Source organism: Protomyctophum bolini (genome assembly GCF_963924005.1).
Source record: "Protomyctophum bolini genome assembly, chromosome: 20".
In the NCBI taxonomy this organism is placed as follows: domain Eukaryota; kingdom Metazoa; phylum Chordata; class Actinopteri; order Myctophiformes; family Myctophidae; genus Protomyctophum; species Protomyctophum bolini.
Genome location: NC_137881.1, coordinates 5,983,137 through 6,004,262, shown reverse-complemented (window position 1 = coordinate 6,004,262; position 21,126 = coordinate 5,983,137). Strand labels below are relative to the sequence as shown.

General features: G+C 46.0%; 1 pseudogene across 1 annotated transcript in view; it reads left to right on the top strand.

The window, feature by feature from the left end:
• LOC308335680 (sodium/calcium exchanger 3-like) overlaps positions 1–21,126 on the top strand; it is a 146,794-nt pseudogene that overhangs the window by 52,269 nt on the left and 73,399 nt on the right. The window contains exons 3-5 of the transcript XR_013966254.1: positions 15,320–15,623; positions 18,533–18,672; positions 20,171–20,323. The product of XR_013966254.1 is annotated as a sodium/calcium exchanger 3-like (transcript). The remainder of the gene's footprint in view (positions 1–15,319; positions 15,624–18,532; positions 18,673–20,170; positions 20,324–21,126) is intronic.

Below are 21,126 nucleotides of genomic sequence, written 5' to 3'. Positions count from 1 at the left end.
CCTCTTTCTTCCCAATTACTTCCACTCCACTACATCTCAGAGGCAAATATTGAACTTTTTCATACTAGTTTCAATACTAGAGTATTAACTAGTATTAACTAGTTTCATACTAGTTTCAATACTAAAGTATTAACTAGTATAAACTAGTTTCATACTAGTTTCAATACTAGAGTATTAACTAGTATTAACTAGTTTCATACCCCACTAGAGTATTCGGTAATTAGACAAAGTAAACGACCAACGGACTGAAGCCCCATCCATCATCCATTATAATCCATATAGTGCTGTCGGCCTGCAGTCGTCAGGAATCTCCCATCTGCCGGGCGGGCGCACGTATGCACGCATGTACTCATGCACGCACACACAGAAGGAATCCGGTGATAACAGCGTGTGTACAGTACGGTTACCACAGTGATTAACGCATTCTGACCGGGAACCCGTTTTGGTGTTATAGCATCATGTTATGCTTTAGCTATTGAAAAATAGCAGATCTACAAGCTCATAGCGCGCCACCGAGTGGCGCGCTACGAGCTTGTAGATCTGCTATTTTTGAAAAATCGAAGAACGACTGACATTTTTAGAATCTGATCTCAGGTCAGAATGGGTTAATCAGACCAGTGTGTGTCCAGTGAAAACCTCGTATGAATCTGATCTCAGGTCAGAATGGGTTAATGGCATATAAACGTGCTGTCACTCTTCAGTATGAATGGAGTGGTTAATAATAGACTGCATTAAGTCATCAGTGGTGGAAAGTATATAACTTGTACAATTTCCAGTACTTTTACTTCTACTCAAATAGCAAATATTTTTACTTTTACTTCACTGCATTGAAATTATTATTTGAAAACATTATAGTTACTTTGATGATTATTACAAAATATACACTAACCACTTCAGCCCTATATACATTTCAGCCATTTGAAGATAGCCGGTCTAATCGCGACGCATTGTGAGTCAGTGAGAAGTGGCATTCTCCAGGGATAGGGTCAGGGGTTTGGGGCTAGAGTTTATCCCTATTTCATCCTTAGAAATAGCCGATCTACAAGCTCACAGTGCGTCACATGCACAGCAGCCCGACACATTGTGAGCACAGGTTTTATACTCGACTAAATGTACAGCTGATTTTGTCGACTAAAATGTATTTTGGCAGGACTTGATGCCATCGTAATAATGGCAGATTTGGGACTTGAAAACAGCCCAGTTGAGTGGTCAGATGGGTGGGCCCTCAAGTGGGCTCTGATCCAGAACCACTGGGTCGTGTAGTAGGCTACACTATCCCCATTGTGCAGAAGAGAGTCAGAGCCTTGCAGAGATGAAGCAAGCACGACCGATCTCCGCTTTGTTGTGTGTGTGTGTGTGTGTGTGTGTGTGTGTGTGTGTGTGTGTGTGTGTGTGTGTGTGTGTGTGTGCGCGTGTGCGTGTGCGTGTGCGTGTGCGTGTGCGTGTGCGTGTGTGTGCTTGTGCGTGTGCGCGGCTTTCCCTGTTGCATTTCAGCTGAATCTATGTGGCTCTATACCAACTTCATTACCTTCCCTTGTGTGTGTGTGTGTGTGTGTGCACGCGTTTGAGTGTGTGTGTGTGTGTGCGCACGCGTGCGTGTATGTGTGTGTGTGTGTGTTCGCTGTACGTCGATGCGTAATGCGTGACTGATCCTCGGTTCCATCCCTGGAAGCTCCAGGCTGTGGTTACGTGGACGTGACCCAGGAGAGAGCAGCTATTCCTGGGGATAGAGAGAGAGAGAGCGGCTATACGCTGGCTTGCCTCCGGTCCACACACAGGGCTCTGGAGATCTGGGAGAGGCTGCTGTGAGGAGGAGATTATAAAGAGAGAGTATAGTTGTCTGACAAACTGACAGAGAGAGAGAGAGAGAGAGAGTATAGTTGTCTGACAAACTGACAGAGAGAGAGAGAGAGAGAGAGTGGTTGTGGGATTACAGCTATTGAGCAGCAGTGAGGAGCTGATGAGATGCATAATTAGACAGATTGGACGGCGATACTGAGCTCCGCTCGGCCCCTTGGATCCAGCTGTCCAACTGTGTTAACCCATTCTGACCTGAGATCAGATTCTAACAATGTCTTCTACATCCTGATAGTTCTCTGAAAAAGCTATGTTTCTATGTCAGTGGTTCTTCGATAAAAAAAAATAACAGACCTACAAGCTCGTAGCGCACCACTCGGTGGCACACTATGAGCTTGTAGATCTGCTATTTTTCAATAGCTATAAAGCATAACATAATGCTAACACCAAAAGGGATTCCCGTTAAAAGTGGGTTAGACATGGCCACGACGCCCCAGCCCGACACAGTGATGCGGCGGTGCTCCGATCCACACCACATACGCTTCATAGCTGTGATCGTGACCCGAGCGGAAGGCTTACACTGTTAGCCTTCCCCTCGGGTCACCATCACAGTGTTACACTGTTAGCCTTCCCCTCGGGTCACCATCACAGTGTTACACTGTTAGCCTTCCCCTTGGGTCACCATCACAGTGGTACACTGTTAGCCTTCCCCTCGGGTCACCATCACAGTGTTACACTGTTAGCCTTCCCCTCGGGTCACCATCACAGTGTTACACTGTTAGCCTTCCCCTCGGGTCACCATCACAGTGTTACACTGTTAGCCTTCCCCTCGGGTCACCATCACAGTGTTACACTGTTAGCCTTCCCCTCAGGTCACTCACGATCACAGCCACAGCGTAAGCCTTGCGCAGCGTGTAGTGACGGATGTTGCAGAATGTTGCGTGTACACGTGTTAGACGTCATAATATCAGCATGACGTCTTACTCTGTACGTATATATAAGCTGCTGGTGTAATAGATGGTTGAGAACATGCAAGTCCAGACAGCAAACATAGATTGACACAGTGGGCTGTATTTTGCGTGTCTTAAGTACCAGGTCTTATTACCTAACTTGAGTAAACTAAAGACCTGGAGGCGTGATCAATGCTATTCTGAGTGGCCAAAGAGCATTGACCACGCCTCCAGGTCTTTAGTTTACTCAAGTTTGGTAATAAGACCTGGTACTTAAGACACGCAAAATACAGCCCAGTAGGTTGATAGATTATACTGGAGGAGTCTGATGTAAAGAAAGACTTAGTGCTTTTCCTGCATGGTTATACAGTAAATCCTCACTAGCAGTTTTTGTATATTGACCTGTACTTTCTTCTGAACTGTACCCATAGATCAGTGCGTTTTCAATCTCCCTTATACGGCTCCTTTTGGTTTAATTTTACTCTCCCTAGAAGGAAGGCTGGAAGTAAAGAATTCAGGTCCCTGGAGACTGATGTAGTGTCGACCAGTGGTGGGGAAAAGTACTCAAATGTTTCACTTAAGTGAAAGTATAAATACTGCAATATAGAAATACTAATAAAAGTCAGGAATTCCAAATGTACTTACAAAAGTACAAAATTATTGGTGCATCAAAATGTAGGCCCACTTAAAGTACGAAAATGTACTCTTTACGTGCAGAATGTCTCATTTGAAGTTTTCAAACAAGCTCACAAAGTCTCTTCACGGAAATACTCGGGTAAAGTATAAATGTTGTACGTATATGCAGTACTTAAGTAAATGTACTTCTTCTAATAGAAGAGTTGCGCTCGCTTGCGTAACTCTGTGTTACTCTATGGCTCTGCTTTCCACCCCTGGTGTCGACAGACATCAGTTGCTGGACCTCCCACTGAGACCCAGCTGGAAGCTCCTATTATCCAGTCTGTTTGAAACAATAATTGAAAGCAGAGCCGCTCTCTCTCTCTCTCTCTCTCTCTCAATTTCTCTATCTCTCTCTCTCTCTCTCTCTCTCAATTTCTCTTTCTCTCTCTCTCTTGCTCTCTCTCAATTTCTCTCTCTCTCTTGCTCTCTCTCTCTTGCTCTCTCTCTCTCTCTCTCTCTCTCTCTCTCTCTCTCTCTCCACAGAAGTGTGGAGGTGTACTGAGTTGTTTGGCCCTGAGGCTGTTGCCTGTAGTATACAAGCCTCGGGCTGACAAACGGCCGGCTGACCTCCAGTGGAGGATAGATAGTCCATGCATGGTCAGATACAAGGCACACATTGATCCTAATCACAGGGAGGGGTTTCTCTTCTGTTCTCAGACAGAAACACACTTTAATTTCTTTGTCCAGTTGTCCCAGGTTGCTATAGGAGTGTTTGATCTACTGAGAGACTGGTTAATGGGGTTGGGGAAGATCTTCTCTTCTGAGCTTTTCATTTTCGGGCCAAAATGCACTGCAGTGGCAAAAAAAACATGTTCATACACTCGATCAATGTCATATCTGCACCCACAAAACTAGCCGTTTGGCTGAGCCGAACGAAGGAACAAGGCTCAGGAGGTGGGCTGTGTTGGACCCGGTGCTCAGGAGGTGGGCTGTGTTGGACCCGGTGCTCAGGAGGTGGGCTGTGTGTGGACCCGGTGCTCAGGAGGTGGGCTGTGTTGGACCCGGTGCTCAGGAGGTGGGCTGTATGGACCCGGTGCTCAGGAGGTGGGCTGTATATGGACCCGGTGCTCAGGAGGTGGGCTGTGCATGTGGACCCGGTGCTCAGGAGGTGGGCTGTGTTGGACCCGGTGCTCAGGAGGTGGGCTGTATGGACCCGGTGCTCAGGAGGTGGGCTGTGTGTGGACCCGGTGCTCAGGAGGTGGGCTGTGTTGGACCCGGTGCTCAGGAGGTGGGCTGTGCATGTGGACCCGGTGCTCAGGAGGTGTGCTGTGTGGTCCCGGTGCTCAGGAGGTGGGCTGTATGGACCCGGTGCTCAGGAGGTGGGCTGTGTGTGGACCCGGTGCTCAGGAGGTGGGCTGTGTTGGACCCGGTGCTCAGGAGGTGGGCTGTGCATGTGGACCCGGTGCTCAGGAGGTGTGCTGTGTGGTCCCGGTGCTCAGGAGGTGGGCTGTGTGTGGACCCGGTGCTCAGGAGGTGGGCTGTGTGTGGACCCGGTGCTCAGGAGGTGGGCTGTGTGTGGACCCGGTGCTCAGGAGGTCATAATGAGGGTAGAACATTCTTATTATAAAATGGTGGAACCTGGAGGGTTTCTGCGTGTGCACAGTGGGCAATAGAGGGAGTGTTGTGCACAGTGGGCAATAGAGGGAGTGTTGTGCACAGTGGGCAATAGAGGGAGTGTTGTGCACAGTGGGCAATAGAGGGAGTGTTGTGCACAGTGGGCAATAGAGGGAGTGTTGTGCACAGTGGGCAATAGAGGGAGTGTTGTGCACAGTGGGCAATAGAGGGAGTGTTGTGCACAGTGGGCAATAGAGGGAGTGTTGTGCACAGTGGGCAATAGAGGGAGTGTTGTGCACAGTGGGCAATAGAGGGAGTGTTGTGCACAGTGGGCAATAGAGGGAGTGTTGTGCACAGTGGGCAATAGAGGGAGTGTTGTGCACAGTGGGCAATAGAGGGAGTGTTGTGCACAGTGGGCAATAGAGGGAGTGTTGTGCACAGTGGGCAATAGAGGGAGTGTTGTGCACAGTGGGCAATAGAGGGAGTGTTGTGCACAGTGGGCAATAGAGGGAGTGTTGTGCACAGTGGGTAATAGAGGGAGTGTTGTGCACAGTGGGAGATCACGATGAACTGCTATTCTCTTTGTGATTTATTTTTGTATATACATATGGTTTGTATTCCTTAAGGTCACACAGCAGCTCACAAATCTCTCGCTGCTGTGTTTGCACATCTCTCTCTCTCTCTCTCTCTCTCTCTCTCTCTCTCTCTCTCTCTCTCTCTCTCCCAGTGATTCACACACTGTGACATGCTGTTCAGTATGCCTGCAGATAGAGCCCCCCCCCAACAACAACAACAGTGACATCTAAAGTTGCCTGCAGAGTCAAGAAAGAAATGAGGAGGATCATTATCTGCTGCATGGATGAATGCAGCGTTATAAAGGCTGGGATATGGGCATGCCTCTGGGTGTGTGTGTGCGCGCACGTGTGCGTAAGTGCGTGCACGTGTGTGTGTGTGCGTGTGGGGGGTCAGCGATCCAGTCACTCAGTGTCATTGATCTGCTGGCTGACTCATTCATCACACACTGGCCACATGCACGGACACGCACGCACGCACGCACGCATGCACGCATGCACGCACGCACGCATGCACGCACGCATAGGCGGCCAAGAATACAGTACACAGAGAGCACCAAGCAGGCTACAAAACACACAGATAACCCCCCCCACACACACACACACACACACACGTGCACATACACAACCCCAAGCCCACTCACTGTACAGTAAGCGGCGTATGCTTTGCGTAACACTGTGATGCGTCATGTTACTCATGTACTGTACCGTATACTGTACTCTACCGTACACATGTCACATTAATAAGTCAGTTGGCGTCGACAACAAGGTTGACTCAGGCCTCTATATGGGCCGAAGGTCATCGAGTGGCGCGCTACGAGCTTGTAGGTCTGTTATTTTTGAAAACTCGAACGACTGACATATAGAAACATAGCTTTTTCAGAAAACTGTCAGGATGTAGAAGACATTTTTAGAATCTGATCTCAGGTCAGAATGGGTTTTTGACTCGGTCTTGACTGAGTCCACTCGAGTCACGACTCTATACAATGCAGTGAAATAAATAAATTATTATTATTATTATCCATATTATTCACGTTAACATTGTCAGAGAGCTGTCTGGCGCTTATAGACATTATATCTGGTGAAGTAACGGAGCGTGACGCGCCTGCCTGCTCTCACTGTGTTTTCTGTACCTGAGAGGAAAGAATCTGGTCTCTGTCTCAACTCGGACTTGCCTCCTGTCAGTCTCGGTCTTGACTCGGACTCGACCCCCATCCCACACTCAGTCGTCTTGACTCGGTCTCGCCCTCCCTTGGACTCGGTCTGGACTCTGACTCGCTTCAGGTGGACTCGACTACAACACGACGTCACTCGTGCAAACTGTTGACCCCACTTTGAAAAACCACTGACCTATTACTTTATTTCTCCTGACACGGTTGCTCATTGTTTGCGCTTCATGGTATGGACTAGTTCCGCAGCCAAAATATAGCCAATCTGCAAGCCAACAAAGTTGTGACCTTGTGGATGTGGCTGTTTTATTTTATTTTATTTTATTATTAATACAATTTGGAACATTTCTGAACGGCAGACTGACTACAGGTCTGACGCTGACACATACTGGCTTATACTGGCTTATCTGCACACACCATTCAGCACATGCAGTCTTAGCAGGCCTACTGGGTGTGATTTCACAAATGTGAAGTTTGAAAATCACACCTATTCTCAGCCAAAGTGAGAGACGCCGATGGAAAGAAGTGTGTGTGTGTGTGTGTGTGTGTGTGTGTGTGTGTGTGTGTGTGTGTGTGTGTGTGTGTGTGTGTGTGTGTGTGTGTGTGTGTGTGTGTGTGTGTGTGTGTGTGTGTGTGTGTGTGTGTGTGTGTGTGTGTGTGTGTGTGTGTGTGTGTGTGTGTGTGCGTGTGCGCGCGCCCGCTTTTGTGTGCAGCGTGTGTGTGTGTGTGTGTGTGGGATTGTGCGTAGGCGACTATGCGCGTGCATGTCTCAACAGTAGTCGGTCTCAGACTCTCTCCCCAGGTGATGAATCATGTTTTAGAAATAACTTTCATAAACAATATGCTATGAATATTCTCACTCCTGGATACACATCAAGCTTTAATACACTATCAACCACAGTGTAATTACATCTCTACTCGTAGTGATCACTATCTTATTTTTGTCTCGTCTGTGTGGCAGCTTCAGGTGTAATATTATGTGCTATAGCCTCAACACTAAACTTATGTATAATTTACATAGCATTTTATGTACAGTATACTTAATTCAAGTGGCCTTTTTTCTTTAAAACAATATTAGGTCATGTCATGTGATCTACTGGTAGATCACAATCTATACCTTTTAGGAACCACTGGTCCATATAGTGTATTCTTATAGCCTGCATGGTCCATCCAGTGTGATTTCTGGTCTAGAGGGGCGGGTGTCGCTGGGATCACGGCGGAGGATCACATCCCCTTTCTTTTTCTTTCATTTATTTTTCATTTTTTATTTTCTTTTACATTTAACAACACAATCTTGTATGGCGGCTCCTGGCCCAAATTTGTTTTCAGATCCGTGGGAGACAAAATGATTAATCTGGGCGTCCTTTGCCTGTCTGAGAACATGCTGTGTGCTGTGCTGCAGAATAGATGAGCCCACTATTGACAACATGTCTTGAGCACATAATCAGCGATCCACAGTGAGAGACGATCGTTCAGGCCCTGATCTTTGATCACACCATAAAGCGTGACTTCAAATATTGACATTTACAGAGTCGTCGGGAGGATTATACGACTGAATACACACACACACACACACACACACACACACACACGTCACAGCGGACATGCTGCTGCTGTGTGTGTGTGTGTGTGTGTGTGTGTGTGTGTGTGTGTGTGTGTGTGCGTGTGCGCGTGTGTGCGCTCGTGCGTGCGCGTGCAGTGAGTGAAGGTAAATTGTTTATCATCACAAACATCCCTCGTCCCCTAGGCGTGGTTGGGGACAGATGATGATGTGACACTCCTCTCTCACTCAGCCCCCCTTCCCTCGCCTCCCCCTTTATTCTGTCCCCGCATGCGCGCACGCAGTGGCGGAAGGTTCCTATAACGGCAGCGGGTGCCCCGCCCCCTGGTGACGACGCAGATTTATTTATATATTTCCCCCAGATGGTCTAACAATGTCATGATTTGACCAATGTATTAACCAACTCTCGTACACCGCATTGCTCACGAAAGCAAGATCCTTGACCCAATTATACAGCCACTGCATCTTTTAGGCCTGTATACCTTTTAACTAAGGTAAAAGTATAGTCTGAGGAAAAGGAAGAGTTCTGTTCCCCCCCGGACATTGTTTTGGGGATATTTTGGCTGAGATGTGGCTCTGTTTTGTTTGTCAAGTCTCAAGTCAGTGTGGACTCCCCTCCCCTCCCCTCCCCTCCCCTCCCGGCTCATGGCTCTTTACAGACGGGCCGACGGTACACAGACAGACAGACAGCAGCCTCTCCTTTACAGACGTGACGGTACACAGACAGACAGACAGCAGCCTCTCCTTTACAGACGTGACGGTGCACAGACAGACAGACAGCAGCCTCTCCTTTACAGACGGGCCGACGGTACACAGACAGACAGACAGACAGCAGCCTCTCCTTTACAGACGGGCCGACGGTACACAGACAGACAGACAGACGGTACACAGACAGACACACAGACAGACAGACAGACAGACAGCCTCTCCGCTGACCGTGTGTGGTTTCTGGGAACCAATAATTAATCTATACAATATCTCAGCTTCTTGATTCAGTATGTCTGTCTGGCTTAATTAACCAAGGCCTGCTCCAAGGCCAGCTGCCTTTGTTATTCAAAGTCAGCTAGGGTGTCGATGGTTTGTTTTACAGTTTGCTGTCTGTTCCTGCTGCAATTTGTGCAACAATATAATTGGTGTTGATAGCTGGGAGCAGCATATGGTTGATCAATTGGGTCTTCAGAGGAACAGTGAACACGCCTATACATTTCTCACCTCAGTTTGTGAAACTGTACTTAATACCGTATACTTTGAGTGTAACATGGTCTTTCTCCCCGGCGGCGTGAGGCCGTCGGAGGTGAGCTTATGCTCTGCTGTACTCTGAATAAAACAACATCATGGAACATCATCTCGTCTGTCGGCCGCGCACATTTTCTCTCCTGTATGGTATTTTAATATATACCACACGTGTTAGTGTTGTGTTGCTCTAGTCTAGGAGATGGAGTGTGAATGAACCGTGCGGTCACTGGAACAAAGCCACCGTATTAGCATCTGAATACCTGTTCTGTGAACACCGTAAAGGTGTGTGCCTAGTGCCTACTATACGTGACAAAATGACCAGGGGGAGGAGGGGAGCTTCAGCCTTCAGTCTCACTTCACTCCCGAAGTTGACGCTACGTTGCACGCACGCACGCACAGACGTCTCAAGTTTCACCACAATGTGAGAGAGAGATAGAAAGAGAGACAAAAAGAGAGGGACAGTGCTCTGCACTGTTGTGTGTGTGTGTGCGTGCGTGCGTGCGTGCGTAATGTGCACATTTGTGAACCCTATACTGTGGGTGTGTGAATGTGTGTTTTTGTCTCTCCCTTTAACCTCTTTCACACCCTCGTTGTGAAGAGAACACTCACTCATGTCTACCTGGCTTTGAGGAAGTGGCCGAGAGAGAGAGGGTAGACTCGCCTAGACAGAGAAATCTCTGTGAAGGTAAGTCTTTCTAGTTTGTAGCTATAGAGAAGGGTAACTTGATGCACGGTATAAATAGGTATATAGCGCATGGAAATCGGCCTTAAAAATCCCATAGCGGTATCGAATCGGTCTCAGAGAGAGAGAGAGAGAGAGAGAGAGAGAGGGAGAGAGAGGGTAGCCTCGTCTCGACAGTCGGTTGTTGATCAGCACAGCCCTGGAAGACTGCTAGAGTCAGCTCTGCAACTATACTGCTCACACAAGGTGTGTTAGTGTGTGTGTGTGTGTGTGTGTGTGTGTGTGTGTGTGTGTGTGTGTGTGTGACACGAGCATCAATGTCAGGCGAAATGAAATGTCATAACTGGGGTGTGTGTGTGTGTGTGGTCATGCAGAGCGTGAGGATGTCAGGATGTGTGTGTGTGTGTGTCTCTCTCTCTCTCTCTCTCTCTCTCTCATATGAGACGCTCCTCTGTGCAGCCAGACATCCACAAAGTACTCACATTTTTCACTTACCTGTAAGTAAGTAAGTAGCCTGAAATACTCTGTTGCAAGTAAAAGTCCTGTAATCGAAATGTATTTGAGTACGCGTACAAAACTATTGGCATCAACATTATTATTAACAGTGAATGTGGTGCAAGGCAGACACTTCACAGTGAAGTGAAGGCACGTGGCGGTGGTTTACATGGCGTCCCCAGGTGGGTTGTGTTGGGTTTAGTGGGTTGAGTTGGGTTTAGATGGCGTCCCCAGGTGGGTTGTGTTGGGTTTAGTGGGTTGAGTTGGGTTTAGATGGCGTCCCCAGGTGGGTTGTGTTGGGTTTAGTGGGTTGAGTTGGGTTTAGATGGCGTCCCCAGGTGGGTTGTGTTGGGTTTAGTGGGTTGAGTTGGGTTTAGATGGCGTCCCCAGGTGGGTTGTGTTGGGTTTAGTGGGTTGAGTTGGGTTTAGATGGCGTCCCCAGGTGGGTTGTGTTGGGTTTAGTGGGTTGAGTTGGGTTTAGATGGCGTCCCCAGGTGGGTTGTGTTGGGTTTAGTGGGTTGAGTTGGGTTTAGATGGCGTCCCCAGGTGGGTTGTGTTGGGTTTAGTGGGTTGAGTTGGGTTTAGATGGCGTCCCCAGGTGGGTTGTGTTGGGTTTAGTGGGTTGAGTTGGGTTTAGATGGCGTCCCCAGGTGGGTTGTGTTGGGTTTAGTGGGTTGTGTTGGGTTTAGATGGCGTCCCCAGGTGGGTTGTGTTGGGTTTAGTGGGTTGAGTTGGGTTTAGATGGCGTCCCCAGGTGGGTTGTGTTGGGTTTAGTGGGTTGTGTTGGGTTTAGATGGCGTCCCCAGGTGGGTTGTGTTGGGTTTAGTGGGTTGAGTTGGGTTTAGATGGCGTCCCCAGGTGGGTTGTGTTGGGTTTAGTGGGTTGAGTTGGGTTTAGATGGCGTCCCCAGGTGGGTTGTGTTGGGTTTAGTGGGTTGAGTTGGGTTTAGATGGCGTCCCCAGGTGGGTTGTGTTGGGTTTAGTGGGTTGAGTTGGGTTTAGATGGCGTCCCCAGGTGGGTTGTGTTGTGCAGGCATGCTGCCGTATGTCACAGAGAGGCACTAGGGGGGATTATCCCTGCTCAGTGAGCCGCGCGCTAACAGCCCAGAAGAATAATGAAAAACTAAAACACTATCTATTTTAAGAACGAGAGACTTGAAACCTCTGGGGAGGAGAAGGGGGTACTTAGTGTAGGAAGAGATACAGAAAGAGCATGCAGGAATTAACAGAGAGGGAAAGGTTGCACAGGGAGTTTGGAGCCAATGATGCCCCAAATTGATACAGTATGTATTTATGTATATTTGCCATTTTCCAACGTATTATTGGATAAAGTGGTGAAAATGAATGTGATAACTATACTTTAGCTGGGGACCCCCCGACATAAGTCCCCTAACATCAGTTTTGTAGCCTACTTTTACTGACTCAAATTGACTTGCAGTATTGAGAGAGAGAGAGGGAGAGAGAGAGACGTGACTTTAGAGAAGAATACTACCCTAGATTCACAGAAATAACAAAAACGGATACAGGATACAGTTTGACTCTATCCAGGCAGAATATGTATCAGCCTGCCACAAAATAGATGAACAATATACAGTAGTAAGTCTGCTACAATGAATAGATCAATGTCATTTTTCTTATGTTTTTCCTTGTCTTGCTTATATTATTTGTTCTTAATATGTATGAGAGAGAGAGAGAGAGAGAGAGGGAGGGTAGCCTCGCCTCGACAGTCGGTTGTTGGCCAGACTGTGTGTGTGTGTGTGTGTGTGTGTGTGTGTGTGTGTTCATCTGTATGCGTGCAGATGTGTGGTCACGGCATGCATCATGTCAAGATAGGGTCAGCATATTCTTAAAGAAGGTTAAATGGGTGTGTGTGTGTGTGTGTGTGTGTGTGTGTGTGTGTGTGTGTGTGTGTGTGTGTGTGTGTGTGTGTGTGTGTGTGTGTGTGTGTGTGTGTGTGTGTGTGTGTGTGTGTGTGTGTGTGTGTGTGTGTGTGTGTGTGTGTGTGTGTGTGTGCGTGTGCTTGCTTATGTGTGCATATTGCTAAGGCAGGGTCAGCAACTTCTTGGAGCTGGATTGACTTGCTACTGTACCACTCGAGCCCCACATTCTGGGCACAGAATTTGCCAGAAATACGTTATCTTTGGTTTAGATTCTGCCTAGCGACTAAAATGATTCAAAGTCTGCACACCAGTGTGTTAGTGCTGTCAGTCACCATTACAAATTGCAAAGTTGACGATTCATAATTATTGTCACATAAATTATTGTGATTAACAATTAGAATTGTGTTTTTTGGCATTGAACAAAGGAACAGAATACAAATGTAATTTCTCTTTGGTTTTTACTAGGCTTCATAATCACAGAATGCACAGGGCAGATAATAACCAATAACTTGAATAATATATACTTACAAAGAAATCAAATCACTGACCAAAAAAATGTCAAACTAGCAGAAATACGCTGATCTACAATGCATTGTATAAGCTGCAATTTCTGCTACTTTTTGAATATTTCTTTGCTTTTTGAGAAACTCCCGTTCTCAAAAAGACATTATTCGGTGGTAACGTTTTGAGGCACCGGCGGCTCTCTCTTTTTCTCATCCTAATGATGCGTCTGATAATAATCATCGTCTCATGCATTAATAGATAATGTACATTTTGTCCCGGGTTACAAAAAGCAGAATTGCTCATTTCCGTAATTGCACATAATCCTGAGGCAGCCATGGGGTCTTTATAACTACTTGTTAATGCACCAAACACTTGTTTCGTTTATTTAGTTTTTATGCTGACTTATATGTATCGAATTGTTTTGTCTACCCCACAGCACAAATCCCACTCCATTTTTCATTGAAGTGGTAATTGATTCTTGAATGTCGTTCCTCTTAAATTGATGCCAAGAGCAAACGTACCGAGTTTGCATCTTTCTTAGTCATACCCTGTTTTCACTACAAATCTCTTTGACTGCCAAATGTTGTGCGGAAATAAGTGGCGAGATTGGTGTGATGCTGTTTTAAATAGCCTAGAGGTACACAGTGGTTTTAAACGTGCCGAGGGTGGGGGCATCTTTGGTCTGAGGCTGAGCTGGGAGTGAGTTCCATAACTTACAATAAGTTGGCGACGGGACCTGAGACTGCCCTGTCACCCCAGGTTTATTGTCATGAGGATGTCAAGGAGTTTGGCAGTCAGTCACCAGACAATGAATCAAGACCTTCCCAGATTGCCAGACAATAAATAAAAGTAGTGTGCTCGTTGACCTTTGTACCTTAATTTACACGTTATATTAAGTATATTACACCGGCAACAGCCCTTCAATCTATCTACAGTCAGACTACCTTTCCACAGGCGCATATATATATAGCGTGGAATAAAGTATCTCGCAACATCGCCAATAGGTGAGAACGGCTTTGCCACTGTGCCAATGGGTTGACCATTTAAAACCAAAGCGGCTTGCTGTGGTTCTCTACTAACATAAATGTGCATGCACAGGCCAGGTGGAGGGATGCCAATGTAAGCTATCTTTGTTGTTTTTCTTTCTTTATTCCGTTTTTAAGAAGTTAGACTCATGGGCAAGCTCTAAATAGACATGGGCCACATACGGCCCAGCCCGGCTGGCCAAATGGAGAATACACCTCTGCCTTGCCAGCAGTGTTGTTTTTGGCTGATTCTGGTTGATTTTAGTTTTAGTCATAGTCTCTTGAATATAGTTTTAGTCACATTTTAGTCACCGGGAAGGTTTTAGTGTCTAGTTTCAGTCGACTAAATATCATAAGATTTTAGTCGACTAAATCTACAGTTGATTTAGTCGACTAAAATTAATTTTGGCAGGCCTTGATGCCGTCGTAATGACTGATTGTTGTGAGCTTGTAGATCTGCTATTTTCAGCATGCAACCAAGTGTAAAATGTTGTTGACGAAATTGTCAGTATATTTAGTTTTAGTCATCGTAGCTTAGTTTTATTTTTGTTTCCATTTCAGTCAGTGTAAAAAGGTAGTCGACGAACATTTTTCGTCTTAGTTTTAGTCAACGAAATCATCACTGCCTGATAAGCACTTGTGAATGTATAGGAGTTGAGGCATTACATTTGCAGTGGCAGCGTTTTGTTTTTGGAATGTGAAACTAATGTAATGGTGTAAAGCTGTCTGTTTGTCCCTGTTTATTTACAATAATAATTAAGAAATGTTTGTAACGTCCCGTCTGCAAATACAGTATGCTACTTGTGGGTGCTGGAGATGCCAAAACAAACTCATTGCTGAAAAGCTGTTGGTGTTGGTGCATGGTGAGATGTGTGCAAACGGTGTGGTTTGGTAGGAGAAGGCGGACAAAGGATGGGGTGTTGCGCTGGCTATTAGTGTGGCAGGATATTGAGATTATATTATTTTTTTTCGAATTAATTAACGGTCACATTATTGTGACCGTGACTGTGAAATATCGTGACTGTGAAATATCGGTGAAATATCAGTCCAAAAATATCAGTCAATATTGATCCAAAAATATCTGAATTATTTTGATATTGGTTCGATACCGATATTGCATCTTTCATGAAATATCGGCCGATATCGATATGCTACCGATAATATTGCAATGTATCACTATTAATGATATTATTGTTGTCTCTCTCTCTCTTTCTCAGCTGAATCCCGGGCCGTGTTGACGTGACCTGACCCAGTCGGCCGTAGCCAGAGTCCAGTCCTAGACGTTATTGTTCTCCTTCAAATCGCCGCACGGAGCTCCGGCAGCCATGGCAGAGGCTCCGCCCCTCCTCGCCTTGAGCTCCCACCGTCGCCTCCGCCATCCCTCCTCCTCCTCCTTCCTGTTGGTCCTCCTCCTCTCCTCGCTGGTGTTCCTGTGCCTCCCCGGGGGGGTGCGAGCGGGCGCCGCGCCGGCCGAGGCTGTCAAGAAGAACTGTACGGCCACCGGGGACCCCTGTCAAGAAGGTGGGTGTTATTAAGGCCTCGCTGTGAGTGAGCGTGACTTTGATAAGAATGGCGGGCATGCTATATAAACAAACCACTTTGAGACACTGGTTTTAATAGATGTCATTCTCCACATGTATCACAGCTACAGTTTACCATGGGCTCAGCCTCAGATTACAGGATTTGTTCAAATCAGATGCCAGCGTCACACACTACAGGATACATTTATGAGATTATTTTAGGATAATCTCTTATAAACATGCACACACAGCAAGATTTGTGTATTCAAACGCACTACGGGATTCTATTGAGATTATCAGACTTGCACGAACAAACGCAGCGCCTCACGTCACTTCTCGTCATGTGATCACATGTGGAAGCAGCAGCAGGAACAACGAACGGAGCGCTGATAGACCAGTGGTTCTCAACCTGTGGGTCGGGGTTCCCACAAGATTCGTTTTTTTATTGATTGATTGAAATATCTATTAACAGTTTGCAGAATCACAGTACATTTCAACCACAAACTCAATACAAAGACTGTTAACTGTGAGTGGACGACCCAATTAAGAGTTACACTTGTTTACAACAGGGTCCACCTTGTTCAATTCATCAAAACATTTAGAGACGTACAAATACACACTTCTATAGTCAAAGAACAGAACAGGAGTTCATCATAAAGGAGGTAAAAAGGGAAAAGAAACATATACAGTGAGGGGAAAAAGGGGGTGGGGGGGATTCAGATTTTCCGGAGGCCAGTTTCGAATTGCAGCCGTCCGTAGGTGCCCTTTGAGAGCGGTTTTGAAGGAGATTCGCATCCCCAGATGACAGTCAGAAAGAATGGTACAGGCTTTAGTTCATACAATAGACATAGGCATACAATTGATCCGAAACCTCAGTCCCTAACCTAACCATAACCGCAAGCACGGGAGCGGCGCATGTCGGACCATCACACTGTCCCCGCGCTTCGGACCTTCGGTGTGTGCACCCCCACAAAGAAAACAGCAATCAAAAGTAATCCCCAAAATTGTACATAGGAGGTTAATTTCCGCCCAGCAGTGACACATTGCTCATGAGATACAGAAAGACATTTTAAAAATAGAATAGTGCCCTCCAGTAGCGCTGTGTACCGTTATAGCAATCACACACCCATTAATATATCTGTGGAGCATTAGTGTAACACTAAATCTTTATTTAACATGACACTTGACTCGTGCATGACGCTACATGAGCTCATTTCACTGATTACCAACAGTCGTTTTCCACTTAGAATTGTTGCTGTCGGGTGGAAACTTATCATGTCCAAAGCTGTTACGTACTTTGGTTTGCTGGAAATGGGAAAATATAACCCGTGTTCCAAACGATCCAATTTAGTTCATAATTTAGTTATTAGCTCAATATTTATAAATCCCTCCTTTCTAAAACATAGCACAACTACATCGTGGCGCGTCTTGTGAGCTTTGATCAGACTGATGAGACTGACTCATCTTATAATGATCATTATAGTGAGGTCTCTTTTACTTTCTCTAATAACAACCTAATAAAACAACCTAAAATATGATCCTCGGTTGAAAAAACACCCAAAGGGTATATGTAATATAATTATGTCTCGTAAAAATAATCCAAATCTACAAAGAAACTACATGTTGTTTTCAAAATAAATGTAGTGGATTATAAAAGTACAATGTTTGCCTCTGAGATGTAGTGGAGTAGAAGTAAAAAAGAATAAATGAAAAGTCATCTCAAAATTGTACTTAAGTACAGTATACTTGAGTAAATGTACCTAGTTACCTTGGCTTTCCACCAGTGATTAGAGGGGACAGAATCTCCATATTGAGTGTTGTTTGATGAGCTGGTTGAGTCATCTCTCTCTGGGGGGATTGGATGGAGGACGTGGCTGGCTTCAGAAGCGCTGCGTCGGGTCCATGTGTTGACACGCGAGCCAATGAGCACGCCTGCGCCCTGCGTGACATCTAGTTAGGTCTGTGTAATCAACACACTTAAAGCCAAGCCGCCCGCCGCCCCCTCATGGCCCCTTGACAAGGTGCTAATTTACACACAATCACAAACAAGCGTTGTTGCTCGATGAAAAGGACTTGATTTTCAAGCCTGAACGCGTACTATAGTCATTTTAAAATAGAAAAGGTTACTCTTGTTCGTATGAAACTCCTCGGCAAGCGATGGAACGGTAGCGCACACCTATGGGGACGAAGTGCTGCTGACCGCGGGGGAGACAGACGGTTGTTTTGTAACCAAGATGCGATGGAGTATGCACATGCATCTACAGTAGCATCTAGCTCATGCATCTACAGTAGCATCTAGCTCATGCATCTACAGTAGCATCTAGCTCACGCATCTTCTAGCATCTCGTTTTTCTGCCACTCAGTAGGCATTTCCGCATAACTTCTGGGTACGATGATATCACACGCATAGCCTTTATAACTTATATTATTATTATTATTATTTTAAACGGGTTTTTTTTGGCTTTTGCCTTTATTTTATATTTTTTATGGAGACACAGACAGTAGGCTCACAGGAAATGGGGAGAGAGATAGGGGAGTGACATGCAGTAAAGGCCGTCGGGATCGGGAGTCGAACCTGCGGCACACTGCCAGACTGCATTACCAGCCAAAGTGCCTGGACCACTGAGCCACGGCCCAGGCTATTATTATTATTTTAAATGTTTCGACACAGTAATGGGTCTTCCTCATGGGGTATGATATGAAGCTCTATGAAATGAGGATGCCTCAGCATATTTTATTCAACATTTATTTATTTGGCATTGATTTTCAGCATGCCGTTAAATTATACATCGTCTCCTCTGTCATCTTAGGAGACACATTATTCTGTTAGGATTTGTTTCATAGACAAAATGTGCCTACTGGAATAACTTGACCTCTTGTTTACTTGTCTCCCCCCCCCCCCCATTCCAGGAGTGGTACTGCCCATCTGGAACCCCCAGAACCCCTCTGTGGGGGACAAAGTGGCGCGAGCCATTGTTTACTTCGTAGCCCTCATCTACATGTTTCTGGGCATGAGCATTATAGCAGATCGCTTCATGTCTTCTATAGAGGTATGACGCACGCACACGCACACACACACACACACACACACACACACACACACACACACACACACACACACACACACACACACACACACGTTTGTAATAGTATGTTTAGTACAATTACTGATCTACAAGCTATACTGCTGGTATACAAGCTAGCTACCACAATCCAAGAGCTATACGGCTCTTCATGAAATCATGAATCCAAAACAAAAGGAATAATTTAAACAAATGAAAAATTCAACACATTTTTTTAATTATAACATTGAGACCGACTTTGACTGATCCTGAAATATTCAGCTGTCACACACAGCACAGCACCGTAAGGAGAACCAGTACATCCATCCCCGGTTCACTCCATACTCTTATTTTCCCCGTTTTGCTTGGAATATTTTCTTCAGCCTGGATTTAATAGAAAAAACACTTTTACCTGCACTTATGCTGTTTGCGGAATATGACATTACACATAATAAGATGTCATCATCATCATTTTTCGACCGCGGTCGAGATCGTGGATTTCACAATATTATGCCAGACCTTCATTGCCATCCCCGGTTCCTGCTTACTGGGGATGGCAATGAAGGAATATAAGATGTATAGTCAAACGTGTGTCTGTCGAGGTAAATTAATGAATGAATGCACAGTTCATTTCTCCCCGGCATTCCAATATGCCTCATGAATATTGTACTGTATGTATGTATGTATGTGTACGCACAGAAAATAGCATAGACACAACACGCTGTGAGCATGTAGGTTAGGCTGTTTCTCTTCTCTTCTCTTCTCTTCTCTTCTCTTCTCTTCTCTTCTCCTCTCCTCTCCTCTCTTCTCTTCTCTTCTCTTCTCTTCTCTTCTCTTCTCTTCTCTTCTCTTCTCTTCTCTTCTCTTCTCTTCTCTTCTCTTCTCTTCTCTTCTCTTCTCTTCTCTTCTCTTCTCTCCTCTCCTCTCCTCTCCTCTCCTCTCCTCTCCTCTCCTCTCCTCTCCTCTCCTCTCCTCTCCTCTCCTCTCCTCTCCTCTCCTCTCCTCTCCTCTCCTCTCCTCTCCTCTCCTCTCCTCTCCTCTCCTCTCCTCTCCTCTCCTCTCCTCTCCTCTCCTCTCCTCTCCTCTCCTCTCCTCTCCTCTCCTCTCCTCTCCTCTCCTCTCCTCTCCTCTCCTCTCCTCTCCTCTCCTCTCCTCTCCTCTCCTCTCCTCTTCTCTTCTCTCCTCTTCTCTTCTCTTCTCTTCTCTTCTCTCCTCTCCTCTCCTTCCCTCAGCAGTTCCACCCTCTCCCCTCCCCTCCCCTCCCCTCCCCTCAGCAGTTCCAAGCTCTATTGATCGTACCATCTGGCCAAACAGTGATTCCACTACTGATCTCCCTCTCCTCTCCAGGAGGAGGAGATAACCATTAAAACAAACAGTGATTACCTTACTGTCCTCCTCTCCTCTCCTCTCCAGGTGATAACCTCTCAGGAGAAGGAGATCACCATTAAAACCTCACTGTCCTCCTCTCCTCTCCTCTCCCCTCCAGGTGATAACCTCTCAGGAGAAGGAGATCACCATTAAGAAGCCAAACGGGGAGACCACCACGGCCACCGTGCGGATCTGGAACGAGACGGTGTCTAACCTCACGCTCATGGCTCTGGGATCCTCCGCCCCCGAGATACTGCTGTCAGTCATAGAGGTACAGTATGTACAGTATTAGAGATACTGCTGTCAGTCATAGAGGTACAGTTTGTACAGTACAGGAGATACTGCTGTCAGTCATAGAGGTACAGTACAGGAGATACTGCTGTCAGTCATAGAGGTACAGTACAGGAGATACTGCTGTCAGTCATAGAGGTACAGTATGTACAGTATTAGAGATACTGCTGCCAGTCATAGAGGTACAGTATGTACAGTATTAGAGATACTGCTGTCAGTCATAGAGGTACAGTATGTACAGTATTAGAGATACTGCTGTCAGTCATAGAGGTACAGTATTTACAGTACAGGAGATACTGCTGCCAGTCATAGAGGTACAGTAATGTACAGTACAGGAGATACTGCTGTCAGTCATAGAGGTACAGTAATGTACAGTACAGGAGATACTGCTGTCAGTCATAGAGGTACAGTGTGTACAGTATTAGAGATACTGCTGCCAGTCATAGAGGTACAGTGTGTACAGTACAGGAGATACTGCTGCCAGTCATAGAGGTACAGTATGTACAGTATTAGAGATACTGCTGTCAGTCATAGAGGTACAGTATGTACAGTATTAGAGATACTGCTGTCAGTCATAGAGGTACAGTACACTCTAGACTGTGCAGGGACGTCGCTGACTATTTGGTTGCCCTACTCGCATATTATTTGTGCTGCCCCCCCCTTCCGACAAAAGTGCTGTGTTACTGTATCTCATGTAATCGGCTAGAATTTGGTTATTATGAGGGTCGGCCTGGGACTTTTTGGCATTTATTGGCATACAAATATACAGCAGTAATTTCATGC